Here is an 18816-nt window from a genome sequence, read left to right as displayed (position 1 = left end):
CTGCGTCACCCCAGGCAGCATCAGATTAGTGCCAGTACCACTAACACCCACGCACGCAGCATACACCTCCCTTAGTGGTATAGTATCTGAACGGATCGATATCTGATCAGATCTATACTAGCGTCCCCAGCAGTTTAGGGTTCCCAAAAACGCAGTCTTAGCAGGATCAGCCAAGATACCTGCTAGCACCTGCGTTTTGCCCTTCTGCCCAGCCCAGCCAGCCCACCCAAGTACAATATCGATCGATCACTGTCACTTACAAAAAACTAAACACATAACTGCAGCGTTCGTAGAGTCAGGCCTGATCCCTGCGATTGCTAACAGTTTTTTGGTAGCGTTTTGATACAGTTGCTGACAGCCTAGGAGCTTTTTTTAACTGTGAGTCTCACTGGTGTACCAGTAAATTTAGAGCCCAAAATGGCAAATCGATGGTACACTAGTGAGGAGGCCTACACGTTTCTGAGCATGACAGATAGTGAAGAGGAAGTCACTCATCTGTCAGATTCATGCTCAGAATACGATCCTGTAGACAACGGTGGCTCCATGACAGATAGCTCTGATGACGGAGTTGTGGTCCCTGCCAAGGTCGACATACCAGACCCCAATCTTCTTCTGCTGTTGAGGTGCAAGAACTGCAGGGCTCTCATATGGAGCAGAGAAGTACTAGCGCCACTTTTCCTTCTGATGAACTGGCAAGCACCAGCGGCCTAGTACACCCTGGTCGTAGACAACCAGCACTGCAGTAACACATGGTGACGTGGCGAGTCCCATAAGTGCAATTCAAGCAGGCAAGGTGGCAAGCACAAGTAGTGTCCCGCTGCCACCAAGAAGACAAAGACAGGCCCGTTGTGCCCATAGTGTCCTTCCTGCAGAATTTGCCAATCCGAATTGGGAGCCCACAACTTCTGCAGCACCCGTACTTCCCCCATTCACTGGCCAACCCGGCATTCAGGTGGAAACAGTTGATTTTAGGTCACTTGATTTTTATTCGTTGTTTTTCACCAAAAATGCTGGTCAATAGATCGCCACTAATCCCCAGTCCTCCCTTGCCAGAGATTGGAAACCAATTATGGTTTCTGAATTTAAGACCTTTCTGGGCCTATCCCTCGACATGGGCATAACTAAAAAGAATGAGTTGCGGTCATACTGGTCCACTGACCCAATTCACCATATGCCCGTTATTACTGCTTCCATGGCCAGGGTACGATACGAGCAGATCTTGCGTTTCATGCACTTCAACAACAATGAACTCTGTCGCCGTCGTGGAGACCCTGGATACATTCAGCTCTACAAAATTTGGCCCCTCGTAAACCACTTCAACCAAAGTTTTGCAGCCTTGTTTCCTCCCCATCAAGTTGTCTGCGTTGATGAGTCCCTGATTAAGTTTTCTGGTCGTTTGTCTTTCAAACAGTATCTTCCCAGCAAGCGTGCCAGATACGGGGTCAAGATGTATAAGCTCTGTGACAGGGCCACAGGCTATACATGTATTTATGGTTTATGAGGGAAGAGATAGTCACGTAGAGCCGGAGAACTGCCCAGACTACATAGGGAGTGCTGGCAAGATTGTGTGGGACTTGGTGTCACCCTTATTCGGAAAGGGGTACCATTTGTATGTGGACAAAAGCGTGCCACTTTTTAGTCACTTGTTTGATCAATAAATTGGTGCACGTGGCACCGTGCAACCTAATCACCGGGGCTTACCCTAGGGGCTTGTAGATTCCCGTCTTAGGCTGGGGGAGAGAGCCTGCTTCAAGTGTAATAATTTGCACACTGTGAAGTGGAGGGATAATAAGAATGTTTTCATTCTTTCCTCCCTTCATGCAGAAACGACGGTCCAAATTTATACGGTGGTGAAAAGCGTGGATATAGGTGTGACAGCCACTATTTTTGTCCCTCCTGTCCTGACAATCCTGATCTTTGCATTGGTGAATGTTTTGAATGCTACCATACACTAGTTGAGTATTAGCGTAGGGTACAGCACTGCACAGACTAGGACACACATTCACAGGGTCTCCCAAGATGCCATCGCATTTTGAGAGACCCGAACCTGGAACTGAACCGTTACAGTTACAAATAAAAGTGTAAAAAAAAAAAAATAAATAGTTGTCGTTTTATTGTTCTCTCTCTCACTATTCTCTCTCTATTGTTCTGCTCTTTTTTACTGTATTCTATTCTGCAATGTTTTATTGTGTTTTATTGTTAACCATTTTTTGTTTTCAGGTACGCCATTCAGCTGCAGCGTGGATTTATTTATCTTGACAGCAACAGCATTTGCTCCCACAATACATAAAGCCGTGACTCCAGCGCTGTCGGAGGGGATTTCACCACCACAGTTAAAAAAAAAGAGCATATATGCCGAAGCATGGGGGCAGCAGGGGTGGAGGAGCGATATGCTCCTGACTTTTGGGGCGGATGCCACCATGCTTGGGCATATATATATTTTCGGGCACAGGTTGCGTTAAAAATGTTTTATTTTTTAATTTTTTTTGTATTTGCTTTGCTGGTATGGTATGTCTTACTGTTATACTGTAATGTTAAGCAGGTACGCCATTTAGCTGCAGCATGGATTTATTTATCTTGACAGCAACAGCGTTTGCTCCCACGATATATAAAGCCATGACTCCAGCACTGTAGGAGGTGATTTCACCACCACAGTTAAGAACAAAATGGTGCATGTATGCCCATCATTAGAAGTGGGTGGATGAAGAGAGGTATTCTAATGGTGGGCATACCCATCGATCAATCTCTTTTTTTTGTTCAGCCCACAGGCTGCATGAAAAAAAATATTACAATATATTCCCAACAAGGACCAGCAACGTACTTGTATGTTGCTGAATTTTGAGTGGTTATACAAGAATGATGCCTGCAGGTTTAGGTATCATCTTGGTATCATTCTTTTCAGCCAGCGCTCGGCTTTCATTTAAAAAGCAATCCTAGCAGCTAATTAGCCTCTAGACTGCTTTTACAAGCAGTGGGAGGGAATGTCCCCCCCCCACTGTCTTCCATGGTTTTCTCTGGCTCTCCTGTCCCAACAGGAAACCTGAAAATGCAGCCGGTGGTTCCGCCAGCTGACCATAGAGCTGATCAGAGACCAGAATGGCTCCAATCATCTCTATGGCCTAAAAAAAAGGAAGCTACGAGCATTTCAGGGTGGCACAGTGGTGTAGTGGTAGCACTCTCGCCTAGCAGTAAGAAGGGTCATTGGTTCGAATCCCAACCATGACACTACCTGCCTGGAGTTTGCATGTTCTTCCTGTGCCTGCGTGGGTTTCCTCCGGGTACTCCGGTTTCCTCCCACACTCCAAAGACATGCTGGTAGGTTAATTGGCTCCTGTCTAAATTGTCCCTAGTATGTATAAATGTGAGTTAGGGACCTTAGATTGTACGCTCCTTGAGAGTAGGGACTGATGGGAATGTACAATGTATATGTAAAGCGCTGCGTAAATTGACAGCGCTATATAAGTACCTGAAATAAATAAAAAAAATAAAAATAAATAAATAAATTTCATGACTTAGAGTTCGCTGGATATAAACAGAGCCATTGGGAAATTGGGAAAGCATTTTATCACACCGATCTTGGTGTGGTCAGATGCTTTGAAGGAAGAGGAGAGATCTAGGGTCTAATAAACCCCAATTTTTTCAAAAAAAAGAGTACCTGTCACTACCTATTGCTATCATAGGGGGTATTTACATTCCCTGAGATAACAATAAAAAAAAGGAACAGTTTAAAAATAAAATAAAAAAGCAAAATAAATAATTAAAAAAAAAAAAAAAAAAAAAAAAGCACCCCTGTCCCACCCTGCTCTCGCACAAAGGCGAACACAAGCATCGGTCTGGCATCATATGTAAACAGCAATTGCACCATGCATCTGAGGTGTCAGTACTTTTACCAGTAGACCTCCTCCGTAAATCTAAAGTGGTAACCTGTAAAGGCTTTTAAAAATGTATGTCGTTTGTCACCGCTGCACGTTTGTGCGCAGTTTTAAAGCATGTCATGTTTGGTATCCATGTACTCTGCCTAAGATCATTTTTATTTCATCAAATATTTGGGCAATATAGTGTGTTTTTTCCAAAAAAATGCGTTTTACAAATCGCTGCACAAATACTGTGTGAAAAAAAATGAAACACCCACCATTTTAATCTGTAGGGCCTTTGCTTTAAAAAAAAATATAATGCTTGGGGGTTCAAACTTATTTTCTTGCAAAAAAAATATTTTTCATGTAAACAAAAATGTCAGAAAAGGCTTTGCCTTCAAGTGGTTAGAAGAGTGGATGATGTGTGACATAAGCTTCTAAATGTTGTGCAAAAAATGCCAGGACAGTTCAAACCCCCCCCCAAATGACCCAATTTTGGAAAATAGACACCCCAAGCTATTTGCTAAGAGGCATGTCGAGTCCATGGAATATTATATATTTTTACACAAGTTGCGGGAAAAAACACTTTTTTTTTTTTTTTTGCACAAAGGTGTCACTAAATTATATATTGCTCAAACATGCCATGGGCATATGTAAAATTACACCCCAAAATACATTCTGTTGCTTCTCCTGAGTACGGGGATGTCACATGTGTGAGACTTTTTGGGAGCCTAGCTGCATACGGGACCCCGAAAACCAAGCACCGCCTGCAGGCTTTCTTATGCCTTGTACACTCGGGCGGACTTTCTGACCGGACTGGTCCAACGGACCGAATCCGGTGGACAATCCGACCATGTGTGGGCTGTATCCGACTTCTGACGAACCGTTTCGGACGGCTTCAAATCTTTACGTCGTAATTCTGCTGGACTCAGTTTCTAACGGAAAGCCCGTTCATCTGTATGCTGGTCCGACGGACCAGATATGACGCAAGGGCGTGTACTACATCTCGCGCTCGCTGCAATTGGAAAAACAAATTTTCCTATTGTGGCGAGCGCGAGGGGGAGGCGACAATGTCCCTTAGGTCTGGTATGGATTTTAAGGGGAACCCCTACGCTGAAAAAACGGCGTGGGGTCCCCCAAAATCCATACCAGACCCCTATCTGAGCATGCAGCCCGGCCGGTCAGGAAAGGGGGTGGGGACGAGCGAGCGCCCCCTCCTGAACCGTACAAGGCCACATGCCCTCAACATGGGGGGTGGGTGCTTTGGGGGAGCCCTCCCACACCCCTTATGATGTCACAGTCCCAGCATGCCCCGGTACTGTGATGTCATAAAGGGGCAGGGTCACCGCCTATATAAGTCATTGTGGAGCGCTCACACAGCATTACAGCGGGAGAGAGCATCGTGTCAACATCGGAAGAAGAGAACAAGATGGAAACAAGGGAACAAGAGGGAACAAGATGACTCAGAAGTCTGGGCTCCCACTAGCAAAAGAGCGGCAGAAGATAGCGTAGGAGCTGGCAGAAGAACCGGACACCGGGAGAAGAGGCCGGAGAGCGGGAGAAGAACCGGACACCGGGAGAAGAGACCGGAGAGAGCGGTGAAGTCGGAAGAAGACCCCCGGAGCTGTCTAATAAATTACTTTAAAAACCTGTGTAGTGTGTTTTTTTTTATAGACACTTTTTCCCTAGGTGAATGGGTAGGGGGTACGATCTACCCCCTACTCTACTCATTCACATACAGTGGGGGACCGGGATCTGGGGGCCCCCTTATTAAAGGGGGCTCCCGGATTTCGATAATCCCCCCGCCCGCAAACCCCGACAACCAACGGCCAGGGTTGTCGGGAAGAGGCCCTTGTCCTCATCAACATGGGGACAAGGTGCTTTGGGTTGGGGGCTGCAGGGCGCCCCCTCCCAAAAACCACCCACCCCCATATTGAGGGCATGCGGCCTGTTACGGTTCAGGAGGGGGGGCACTCGATTGTCCCCACCCCCTTTCTTGACCGGCTGGGCTGCGTACTCAGATAAGGGTCTGGTATGGATTTTGGGGGGACCCCCCACGCAGTTTTTTCAGCATAGGGGGTTCCCCTTAAAATCCATACCAGACCTAAAGGTCTGGTATGCCCTGCAACGGGGCTTGCAAGGTGTCAATCTCGCCGATAAAAGCGGCGAGATTGACTTCCTTTTCTAGTCCCGTCGTACCCGAGTCACGTTCAAAATGAATGGACTTGTTTGTGTGTGGGCAAGTCCGTTCATTCGGAAAGTCCGTCGTAACTCCGTCAGCAAGACCGGCAGACATAGTCTGCCGGAAAGTCCAGTCGTGTGTAGGCAAGTCCGTCCGTAGTCCGGTTGTGTGTAGGCAAGTCCGTTTGTAAAAAAAGTCAGTCGGAAGTCTGTCAAAAGTCCATCGGAAAGTCCATCAGAAAGTCAGTCGGACCAGTCCGGTCGGAAAGTCCGCCCCTGTGTACACCCCATAAGGATGTAAATTTTTTAATTCACTCCTCACTGCCTATCACAGTTTCGGAGGCCATGGAATGCCCAGATGGCACAAAACTCCCCCAAATGACCCAATTTTGGAAAGTCGACACCCCAAGCTATTTGCTGAGAGGTATGGTGAGTATTTTGCAGATTTTGCTTTTTGTCACAAAGTTTTGAAAATTGAAAAAAGAAAAAAAAAAAAATTTTTCTTTTCTTTCTTCATTTTCAAAAACAAATGAGAGCTGCAAAATACTCACCTTGCCTCTCAGCAAATAGCTTGGGGTGTCTACTTTCCAAAATGGGGTCATTTGGGGGGGGGTTGTGCTATCTTGGCATTTTATGGCCTTCAAAACTGTGATAGGTAGTGAGGAGTGAAATCAAAAATTTACACCCTTAGAAATCCTGAAGGCAGTGCTTGGTTTTTGGGGCCCCATACGCAGCTAGACTCCCAAAAAGTCCCACATATGTGGTATCCCCCATACGTTGTCATTTTCCCGCAACTTGTGGCAAAATATATAATATTCCATGGACTCGACATGCCTCTTAGCAAATAGCTTGGGGTGTCTACTTTCCAAAATGGGTTCATTTGGGGGGAGGGTTTGTGCCATCTTGGAATTTTATAGCCTTCAAAACTGTGATAGGCAGTGAGGAGTGAAATCAAAAATTTACTCCCTTAGAAATCCTGAAGGCAGTGCTTGGTTTTCGGGGCCCCGTACGGCTAGGCTAGGTTCCCCAAAAAGTCCCACACTTGTGGAATCCCCGTACTCAGGAGAAGCAGCAAAATGTATGTTGGGGTGCAATCCCACATATAACCATGGCATGTGTGAGTAATATATCATTTAGTGACAACTTTTTGTAAATTTCTTTTTTTTTGTCATTATTCAATCACTTGGGACAAAAGAAATAAAACATTCAATGGGCTCAACACACCTCTTACCAATTTCCTTAGGGTGTCTCCTTTCCAAAATGGGGTCATTTGGGGGGGGGTTGTATTGCCCTGCCATTTTAGCACCTCAAGAAATGAAATAGGCAGTCATAAACTAAAAGCTGCGTAAATTTCAGAAAATGTACCCTAGTTTGTAGATGCTATAACTTTTGCGCAAACCCATAAATATACGCTTATTGACATTTTTTTACCAAATACATGTGGCTGAATATATTTTGGCCTAAATGTATGATTAAAATTGAGTTTATTGGATTTTTCTTATAACAAAAAGTAGAAAATATAATTTTTTACAAAATTGTCGGTCTTTTTCTGTTTATTTTGCAAAAAATAAAACTCGCAGAGGCAATCAAATACCGTCAAAAGAAAGCTCTATTTATATGAACAAAAGGACGAAAATTTTGTTTGGGTACAACATTGCATGACTGCGCAATTACCAGTTAAAGCAGCACAGTACCAAATTGTAAAAAGTCCTCCGGTCATTGAGCTGCCAAATGGTCCGGGGCTGAAGTGGTTAAGCTCAATCATGGCTTGTTCCTGATCCTTTCCCCATTTCCATGGTATATCTTTCTTTAGTAATGTCAACAGTGGCTTACTGATTTTCGCATACCTATCAATAAACTTACGTGAATAATTTATCATAGCCAAAAAAGATTTCAGTTCACTGATATTGGTAGGTATTTTTGACTTCATCACAGCCTCCATTTTCTTCTTTTGGAGATTTAGGCCTTCAGAAGTAACCTCATGTCCCAGGAAGTTTACTTTGGTATTACACCATTTGGCTTTCTGTAATGAGATTTTAACACCTGCCTCTCTTAACTGATTAAGCACATGCCTAGTCTCTTGGATATGTTTTTCAAATGAGGTGCTTTTCAAAAAAATATCATGTTAAATTTCCTCGTTCAGTGGCATCAGGAATAGCCTTATGTAAAAACACAGAAAATTCGTGACCTGAATTTATATAACCAAACTGCATTCTGTTCCAGGTGTACTGTTCCTTACCAAATGTAAATGCCAATTTATATTGGTCTTCAGGACCTACCTTAATGGTCAAACACCCTTGAGCACAATCCAGCGTGGTAAAGATCTTAGCGCCTTGCATTTGTACAAAGCATTGGTCAATATATAGCAAGGGCCAGCCGGACACATATACCCATTTATTGAGCTGTCTGAGATCAGCACATAAACGCCATTGACCATTTGGTTTAAGGATACCAAATATAGGATTATTATAAGAACTGTGCACTGATCTTATAACGTTTCTTTCCTTGAGATTCCCCAAAATTTCCGCTAGTGAATTGTAACAGGCTAGGGGAAGACGATACTGCTTGATATAAACAGGAGGTGCCTCTGGATCAGTCTGAATCCTGGCAATGTGTATGTTGATTAGACCACAATCATAAGAATCTTTAGCGAACATATCCTTGAACTCCATGAGAACCTTTTTATTGTTGGTGCTCCATGTCATTAGAGCATACATTGGCTAAGGATATTTGCTCCTGGACCATTTCCAGAAATCCTGGAAAAAATTCAGTTTGACCTTTTTCATAGGCTTCTTCAAGCCTGTCAGTGAGGTCATGATTTGACTTGCTAGCCTTCTCAGTATACTCACAATATTTCTCTACTCCCTGCTCATTAAGTGTATGATCAAAGGTAAGGGAGGATTCCTCCACCTTGCAGGTACCTTCTTCAGGATTGAAAGGATATACTGTATTTCACTCAGGTTGAATTGGATGGACTGGTGTCTTTATTCAACCTTACTAACTATGTAACTATGTAGCTATTAATAGTGAACAATCCTTCAGGAGAAGAATGAGATTTCTGTTCAACCATTTGCTCCTTGGTGAGATATTGTTCAGGTATTAGGCCAATAATTGCATTATGAAACCCAAAAGTTTAATAATCTGAATCTAAGGCCAGACCAATTATGGTGTCTTTAGACAAAGAGACCTCATTTAGAGTTCCGTTCTTAACTATTATTTGGGTTTTTAATAAATGGATGTTTACCATGGAAGTATAATTTACCGAAATTCACAGTTGTTGCATCCTGTCTGAGAAGCATATTAATGCATCAGGATTCTTACATTTTTGGCCTTTTTGGTACCTGGATAGATAACAGAAAATTATTAGGTTAGCTGTAAAACTTTTCAGCTTGTACTTTTTAGAAGATAAATCCTGGATTTGTTGAAAATATTTCTGAGATAAAATAGTTACTTGGCTACCTGTGTCCAATAAAGCCATTATTTGTGGTAAATTATGCAATTCCACTTCCATGAAATACCTGTGATCTATTTCTTGTAAGGAGCATAGAAATTTTGGACGACAAGTGAAACTGTCTTTTGGTTTTCTGTGTATCTTACCCATCGACCCCCCCTTCCTTTTCTTCACAGGCAACATTCCTGAGAGTGTCTGTCAGGCTTTGCACATCTGAGGGCTCTGTCGGCTGTAAGATAAAATCACAAGCAAGGGCCCCCACCCCTTTTTGTCATCTGGTACTAGAAGGGTTAAGTTCTTTTCAGGCACACAGACACTGGGGTCAATTTGCTCACTTTTGCCTACTGGTAAACTACAGGCATTTGCATGGTTTGACAGTTTAGCCTGCTCATCACTATTTGTTATTGAGCAGGGGTCTTCTCAAGAGTAGCTTCCCCTAAAAAAACGATTCTTGGGTTTAACAGTGAGGATATTGGATAGCTTTTCCATCTGTTCTGCCAACACACCAAACTGATTCTGCATCTGGTCCATTTGATCATATAAATTACTTCTATTTTTCCAATGAACCATTATACATAGTAACATAGTAGGTGAGGTCGAAAAAAGACACAAGTTCATCAAGTCCAACCTATGTGTGTGATTATATGTCAGTATTACCATGTATATCCCTGCATGTTGTGGTCATTCAAGTGCTTATCTAATAGTTTCTTGAAACTATCGATGCTCCACGCTGAGACCACCGCCCATGGAAGGGAATTCCACATCCTTGCTGCACTTACAGTAAAGACCCCTCATTAACCCTAATGAATCCATGATAATTACTGCTAATGATACCATTCTCATTACTTTGTCAGGGCTGACTCAGCCCTTCCTTCTCTGAGCTGGCCGCTCAGCTGTCAGCTAATTACCAGCTCTCATCTCTCTCCACAGTTAACCAGCTATTGTGCATCCACTTGTCAGTCCCGCCTACTTAAAGATCTCCAGCTCACTTCATTCCTGCCTTCGCCAGGTCACTTTTTGAAGTCTTGTCCTACCTGTTCTGGGAACACCTGAACCTTGAGGTCCTGCCATGGACAGACCTTAGGTGGTGTTGTGCAGTTATCCAGAAGAATAAGCCCCTGGTTTCGGTCACCCTTTCTTGGGCTAAGTCATCTATCGAGATAAAGGCTCTAATCAACTCTGGGGCTGCAGGCCTGTTCATTGATGCTGCCTTTGTATCCACTTACCATTGAGGCTCTTTTTTTTTTTTTCAAATAGTTTTTATTGAGTTTTCACAGAGTGTACATGTGATATAAACGTACATCAGCAAAATGTTCAAAAATACATGCAAGGACTAATACAAGGTTATTGCATGGTCCGAGTTACCTTGAAGTTATCATAAGAATATTATCTCTATAGATGTGCATATACTCTGGCAACATAGATAAAACTGTAGGGAGGTAGAAGGAAAAAAAAGGTGGGAGGGGGAGGAGGGGGAAGGGTTTTTCCCTGGCCTGACCTTTTCGTAAGCCTAATATATATAGTTATAGTAAGGTGAGTTATCTCAAAAATTGTTCAGTCTTTATTACCTTTAAACCATGTTGTCCATATTTTCCATTGGTTATCAAACTTTTCCTTTTGACCATCTCTACTAGCTAGAAGAGATTCATATACATAATGAGTCTGGGTGATTGTAAGGACTTCGGACACGTTTGGTGCTTTGTCTGTTCTCCAGTGTTTGGCTATTAAGGTTCTAGCTACTAGAAAAATGTGGGTGATCACAGTTCTAAATTCGGGTGGGAATAATTCTATACCTATATTTAGTATTGCCAAACTTGGCATTGGACGGGTCAAGATCCCTGTGATAGTTGAAATTGACCGAAAGATAGAGTTTCAGAAGCTGGTTAAATGTGTACAGGTCCAGAACATATGAAGCAAGTTGCCTATTGAACTGCAGTTTCTCCAACACAGTGGAGAGCTGCGATTTCCAAACTTGGAGACTCTATATGGGGTGAGGTACCATCGAAGTGCTATCTTTTGGGATAGCTCCCAATGGTTGGCGCATCTAGATGCTTTATATAGTGATCGAAATGCGTGTTGCCATTGTGGATTCGTAATATGTATTCCTAGGTCTGATTCCCATTTTTGATAAGGTGGGGATTTTATGAACTCTAATTTATGTTGGAACAGATTGTAGAACAGAGAGATGCTTCTGGGTGGAGTTGGTTTCTTGGTGAAGTATTCCCAAACTCCTTTTGGAAGGTAAATATGATAAGATTTGATAGTGCGTAGGAAGTGCGCTATTTGATTGTATTTGTATTGGTCTTTCTTGGGCTAAGTCATCTATCGAGATAAAGGCTCTAATCAACTCTGGGGCTGCAGGCCTGTGTAAGCATAGAAAAGGGAGTAAGGGAGTTATCATGGTGTAGATCAGCAACTGTCTTAATGCCTTTATCGTGTCAGTCTTTAATATTAAGATTTAGAATGGCATGAGAAAGAGTTGCTATAGGTATAGGAATGTCCTTTTGATTGGGTTTTGGACATAGGTCCCTCCATGCTAAGACCGATGCTTGAATAGTGAGTGGTAGTTTATTAATGGGAAGGGGTCTCCAAACATCTAGTAGTAGGAGGCATTCCAGAGTACTAGACGGGATCAGGGTTTGTTCTATGTCACACCATAAAGTTCTAGGTGTCGAGTCGAACCACTCTTTAAGTTGTGTGAGGATAGCTGCTCTATGGTAATCTTTAATATCAACTAGTCCCATACCACCCGCCTTTCTATGTTTGACCAATAATGTTTTGGAGCATCTCGGTCTTTTAAGTTTCCAGATATAGCTAGAGAGCAGGGTGTTTAGTGCTTTGATGTATGTGTTGTGTATTGGGACCGGTAGGGTACGGAACACAAAGTATTTGGGGCAGGATTAACATTTTAAGTGAGGCTAGGCGTCCTGTCCAAGTTAACTCAGTATTGGCCATTCTTTTTGTTTCCTTGGAAAGTTCAGTAATTAAAGCAGGATAATTGGCTTCTGCTAGATCTTGGGGATTTTTAGTTAGTGTTAGGCCTAAATAGGTAATATTTGAGTTGCTCCAGGTATAGGGATAGGATGCAAGTAGTTGGGATTTTAAAGAGGGTGTTATTCCCAAAATATAGTATAATTGACTTTGTGAAGTTGACTTTGTAATATGAAATCTTGCTGAATTCATTGAGGGTGTCATGTGCATGTAGTAGTGATATATCGGGTGATGTTAAGAAGAGAATAATAGCGTCTGCAAATAAATTTATATTGTGGGCTTGTCCTTGTATGGAGAAGCCCGAGATATTGGGGAGAGTCCTAACTCTTTCTGCAAGGGGTTCAATTAGTAGATTAAAAATGGAGGGATAGAGGGGGCAGCCCTGCCTAGTGCCATTAGATATAGTGAAGGTGTCTGATAATAGGTTAGAGGTGAAAACTTGTGCACAGGGAGAGGAATATAGAGCCAGTATGGCAGATAAAATGGGTCCATGGAAGCCAAACTTTTGCAGTGTGTGTCTCATATAGCCCCAATGGATCCTGTCGAATGCCTTCTCCGCATCCAAAGAGAGGAGCAGAGAAGGCATCCGACAGGACCGAGCGTATTGCATGATATTGATAACTCTCCTAGTGGCATCAGCAGCTTGTCTTCCCGCCGTAAAGCCTGATTGGTCAGAGTTTACTAGAAAAGGAAGGATAGGAAGTAATCTATGGGCTAAGATTTTCGCATAAATCTTTACGTCAGTGTTGAGTAATGATATCGGCCTGAAGTTGGGCAGGGATGTGGGCTCTTTTCCAGGTTTAGGGATAGTCACAACATAGGCCTTTAGCATTTCGGGGGGAAACGAGGCAGAGGACATCGCGGCTGAGAAGACCGCCTGTAAGGTCGGAGTTAGTTTGGAATAAAATGTCTTAAAATAGTCGTTGGGCAGGCCATCTGGACCTGGAGAATTACTCAATGGAAGTGTTCGTATCACTTTCTGGATCTCAGACTCCGTAATAGGGGCATTAAGGTATGCTAGTTGTGATTCTGAGAGAGAGGGAAGTTTAAGTTTGGACAAAAAGATCTGTATGCTTTCCTCTGTTGGTTGTGGTGTGTTGGGGTCTTTATTTAGATTATATAATGTTGAATAGTATTCAGCAAAAGAATTAGCTATTTCTTTAGGGTTGTATATTTTATGTTTATCCTTTGGATGGAGTAAAAATGGATTTTAAAATTTTAGATTTAGTCCTGGCTGTTTTGAGCCTTTGGGCTAGGAATTTGCCTGCTCGGTTGCCAGATGAATAATGTGTCAGTTTTAGAGATTGTATGTGTTTGTCATAACGTTCAATTAGCAGGAGTCTGAGATCAGAGCGAAGTTGAGAGAGCTTTTGGGCCGTATGATGGGTGGAGTTTTGCTTGTTTAAAGTTTCTAGGGTTTTTATGTCTTTAATAATTAGGTTTAGCCTATGTGTCCTCTGCCTCTTCTCCCTTGCACATATCTGAAGTAATATCCCTCTAATAAAAGCCTTATGTGAGCACCATAGTATTGCAGGATCAGATACAGAGTTGGTATTTACTTAAAAAAACTCAGATAATTTATCATTAATATTTCTGACATGTTGCGGCATCTGAAAAACACGTGAATTAGCTCTCCATATGTAGGTAGGACTTGGAGTGTGCCCCTCCACCACAGTGATAGACACAGGAGCATGGTCAGACCATGTTATGTTATGTATGGTGGAGGAGGACACAGCTTGTAGAAGTGTAGAAGCACTTTGTCCACCAATATCAGATCTAATCTGGAGTATGAGTTATGTCTGGTAGAGTGGAAAGTGAAGTCTCTTTCGTTAGCATGTTGGCATCTCCAAACATCATAGATACCTTGAGAATGCAGTAGAGGTTGAAGCGAGGGGGGAGGTCTTTTGGCTTTGGATGTGGTATCCCATGAGTAGTTCGCTGTTAAGTTATGATCTCCACATATCACCAGTGATCCTTTTTGAATATTGGTGGCTTTTTGATAGAGTCTTCTTAGAAAGAAGAGTTGATGGGAATTTGGCGCGTATAGGTTTACAATTGTGTAGGGTTTATTATTCAGTTCTCCAAGGAGAATGAGATATCTTCCTGTGGGATCTATGTGTGTTTCCAATAAATTGAAGGCCACAGAGTCACTGATGGCTATAAGGACTCCTTTTTGTTTTGAAGGAGCTGAAGCAAAAAATATGTAGGGGAATTTTTTATGCTTAAAATAGGGGGTTTTGCTGGCTAAGAAATGTGTCTCTTGGAGACAGAGGACATCAGCTTGGAGCTTAATCTCCTCACTCCAAACCGAGGCTCTCTTGGCCGGGTGGTTGAGGCCGTTTACATTGAAGGAAACTATTTTAAGCGCCATTTATGTGGTGTGAAAGTGGATGATTACGATACCTTAGTCCCGGAAGTGTAGCCCATCTTGACTTGGGATTTTGATGATAGTTGGATTGACTTGGGTTTTTCGGTGTCACTTCCTTGTAAGCTTGCATCCGGAGGTCAGACCAGTGGAAAGAAATTGCTGTTGAGGTGGAGGGAGAAATAAATTAGAATGAAAAACGAAAAAACATTGCAGTAAAAAGATAAAGTCAAACTTGAACTTGAGCTTGAACTTGGGGGCAGAACATTTGCCCATATGTCAGAGGGGGAGAAATCTCAGCCGAGAACTCCAGATTTTGTTGGGAACCTTGATAGAAAAGTAGTTTACTTTTTGTGATTGGGTGCTCTTGATTTATTTTGTTTGTTGCTCTTCTTACTTGACACCGTTTGCCATTCATACTGGGTGTTTAGTTTTGCAGGGGGAGAGGGGCCTGCAGGTGCGTGATCAGGTAGTATGTCCAGGGATCTGAGTAGCTGGAGTCCCTCTTCGACATCCGTAACTACTGTGGTGTTACCGTCATGAGTGACCGTTAATTTGACCGGGTACCACCAGCGGTATATGATATTATGGTTGCGCAAGGCCTTGGTCACTGGCAATAAAGTTTTACGTTTTTGCATTGTGAATTGTGAAAGATCTGCAAATAATTGAATATGCGCAAATCTTTCTGGTGGTTGTTGGTTTTTGCGGAATGCGGACATAAGTTGTTCTTTGGTTTGATAAAAATGTACCCGCATCAGGACATCTCTGGGTATATTATCTGGGAGATGTGATGGTTTTGGCAGTCTATGAATGCGGTCAATTCGAATTTCAGATTCTGAAATGGTGGGTAAGAATGTCTTGAGTAAGTCTCGGGCATACTGTTGAAGTTGCGGGGGAAGAATAGTTTCGGGGACCCCCCGTAGTTTAACATTATTTCTTTGTGACCTATCTTCAAGGTCAGCGACCTTTGACCTCAGCCATGCAATCTCATCAGAGTGATCATTGTGGGCATCAATTAGGGTGTTGTGGGATGAAGCAAAGTCCCCCATTTTATCCTCTATATGATTTACTCTCCCTCCCAGGGATCCCAGTTCTGTTTTAAAGTTGTTAACACATTGCAGCATGTCTGTGTGCATAGAGCTGCATAGGGAAACAAGCATATCTTTGAGCATGGTGTCAGACACAGGCTTACCCGTTGTGGGGAATGCTGTAAACGGATCCACCAGCTCTCTTGTATCCTCCATGGAGTCTTGTGTGATGTTTCTTTGCTGGATGTCATCCTCCAGACGTGGCTTTGATTTGGCTGGGCTGCGGGAGAGAGGTGTGGAGGCATCCAGAGACTCATGGATTAGGCCTGTTTGTGAGCCTGGGCTGGAAGCTGGTGACCACAAGCTGCCTGTGGGGGAAGGAGAGCCGCTCCCTGCGTCGGCGCCATTTTGGGCACGATCGCAGTCTTTCGGCTGGAAGAAATCTTGTAGTTTCTTCAGTTGTGCTGCATCTTTCCTCTTGCGAGTCATCTGGGTGGGTCGGCGGTAATGTTATATTGTCTGGAAAGGCAAATAGTGGGTCGGTGTCGTCCCAATATGCGGTGGTTCCCTTAGCTGGAGCGGAGCTGTGGAGTTACACTACCATTCAGCTGCGTGGTAGCCACGCCCCCTCACCATTGAGGCTCTTGACAGGAGACCTCTACAGCCTGCCCATGTGACTCATGAGACGGTTCTGTTGTCCATGGGCGTAGGGACTCTTCACCATGAGATAATCCAATTCCAAGTGATTTCCTCTCCTAAGTTTCCGCTGGTTATTGGTTATCCTTGGTTACAGCGGCACAACTCCTCTTTAGATTGGTTCTGTGCTGAGGTTCTCTCCTGGTCACCACAATGCAGTGACACATGCTTCCGGAAGGTAGCCAAGGTTCTGTGTATCTCTTCACTCTCTTCCCTGCCAGAGGAGTACCGTGATTTCAGCGATGTCTTTGACAAAAGGTCAAGCCGGTAGTTTGCCTCCACACCGGCCGTATGATTGCGCAATTGACCTTCCACCTGGTGCCACTCCCCCTCATGGCCGGGTTTACCCTTTGTCGGTCTTGGGGGATAAAGCCATGGAGGAGTATGTTGCAGATGCACTTTCTCTGAGTTTCATCCACAAATCCTCATCTCCTGCTGGTGCTGGTTTCTTCTTTGTGAAGAAGAGGAGCGGTGAACTGAGACCTTGTATTGATTATAGGGGTCTCAATCGTTTCACGATTAAGAATGCCTACCCGATCCCGTTGATTACAGAGTTATTTGACCGCCTCAAGGGAGCAACAGTTTTCACTAAGCTTGATCTGAGAGGGGCTTACAATCTCGTGAGGATTAAGGAGGGCGACAAGTGGAAAACTGCGTTTAATACCAGAACAGGCCATTATGAGTAGCTAGTAATGCCTTTTGGCCTTTGTAACGCCCCGGCAGTTATCCAGGAATTTATTAACGATGTCCTCCGAGATTTGTTGCAGTTATGTGTTGTGGTTTATCTCGATGATATCTTCATATTTTCCAAGTCCCTGGAGCGCCACCACACAGATATCTGTCGTGTGCTTCAGAAATTAAGAGAGAACAATCTCTATTGTAAACTGAGAGTTCCATCGGGAACAGGTTAAATTTAATAAATACACAATACAATAAAATGTCATTCCACTGCTGGTTTTTCGATGGACCCAGAGAAATTTTGGCAGTTCTACAGTGGCCTCGATCCGTGGGGTTACATCCTCTGCAGTGTTTCCTGGGTTTTGCCAACTATTATCAGAAGTTTATTCGTATCTTCTCATCTCTGGTCAAGCCCCTGACCGATATGACCAGAAAGAATGGTAACCCACAGAGTTGGTCTCCGGAGTCCATTAAGGCCTTTGAAAGTCACAAGGCTGCCTTTGTTTCTGCTCCTGTGTTGGCACATCCTGATCCTACGTTACCTTTTATCCTTGAGGTTGATGCTTCTGAGACTGGTGTTGGCACCCTTCTATCTCAAAGTCCTTCCTCTGAGAGTGCTATGCATCCTTGTGGCTACTTTTCCAAGAAATTGTCACCTGCCGAGTGCAATTACGAGATTGGTGACAGAGAGCTGTTGGCAATCATTGTAGCCCTGAAAGAATGGAGACATCTCCTCAAAGGTACCACTGTGCTGGTTCTCATTCTTACTGACTATAATAATCTCACATTCTTGTCTGAGGCTAAACGCCTCTCTCCCAGAAGGGCACGATGGGCTCTTTTCTTGTCTAGTTTCAATTACATTGTCTCATTCTTACCCGGTACTAAGAATGTAAGGGCTGACGCCTTGTCACAACAATTTTCCTCCACTTTCAAGTTGGAGTCAGTTCCGGTTCCTATGATTCCTCCTGATCGTATTCTGGCTATGGTTCGCACCAGTCTTACTTCTCCTTCGGGTGACAAAATTCTTGCTGCTTAGGTCGATGCTCCTCCTGAGAAACCTTGTGACCACTTCTTTGTCCCAGAGTGTCTCCGTACTGCCGTGCTCCAGACTTACCATTCTCCCAGGGCAGCTGGCCACCCTGGTAAGAATCAACTTGTTTGGACCATTTCCCAACAATTCTGGTGGCCTAATCTACGTGCTGATGTAACTGCCTTCATAGCTGCCTGTTCCGTGTGTGCTCAGAGTAAGACTCCACGACACCTTCCAGTGGGCCTCCTACAACCCATACCCAATGGACAGAGGCCCTGGACCCACCTGTCTATGGATTTCATTGTGGAGTTGCCCAACTCCCATGGCAACACGGTTATCCTTATGGTGGTTTACCAGTTCTCAAAGATGTGTTATTGTATTTCAATTAAGAAGTTGCCCACTTCTAAGGAACTGGCTTCCATTTTTGCTCGGGAGATCTTTCGCTTTCATGGGCTACCCAAGGTCATTGTTTCGGACAGGGGTAGTCAGTTTGTGTCCCGGTTCTGGCGAGCCTTTTATGCACAGCTGGGAATTCAGCTTGC

The sequence above is a fragment of the Aquarana catesbeiana genome, linkage group LG11 (assembly GCF_042186555.1).
Source record: "Aquarana catesbeiana isolate 2022-GZ linkage group LG11, ASM4218655v1, whole genome shotgun sequence".
Classification (NCBI taxonomy): domain Eukaryota; kingdom Metazoa; phylum Chordata; class Amphibia; order Anura; family Ranidae; genus Aquarana; species Aquarana catesbeiana.
Note: the sequence above shows the minus strand (reverse complement) of the source record.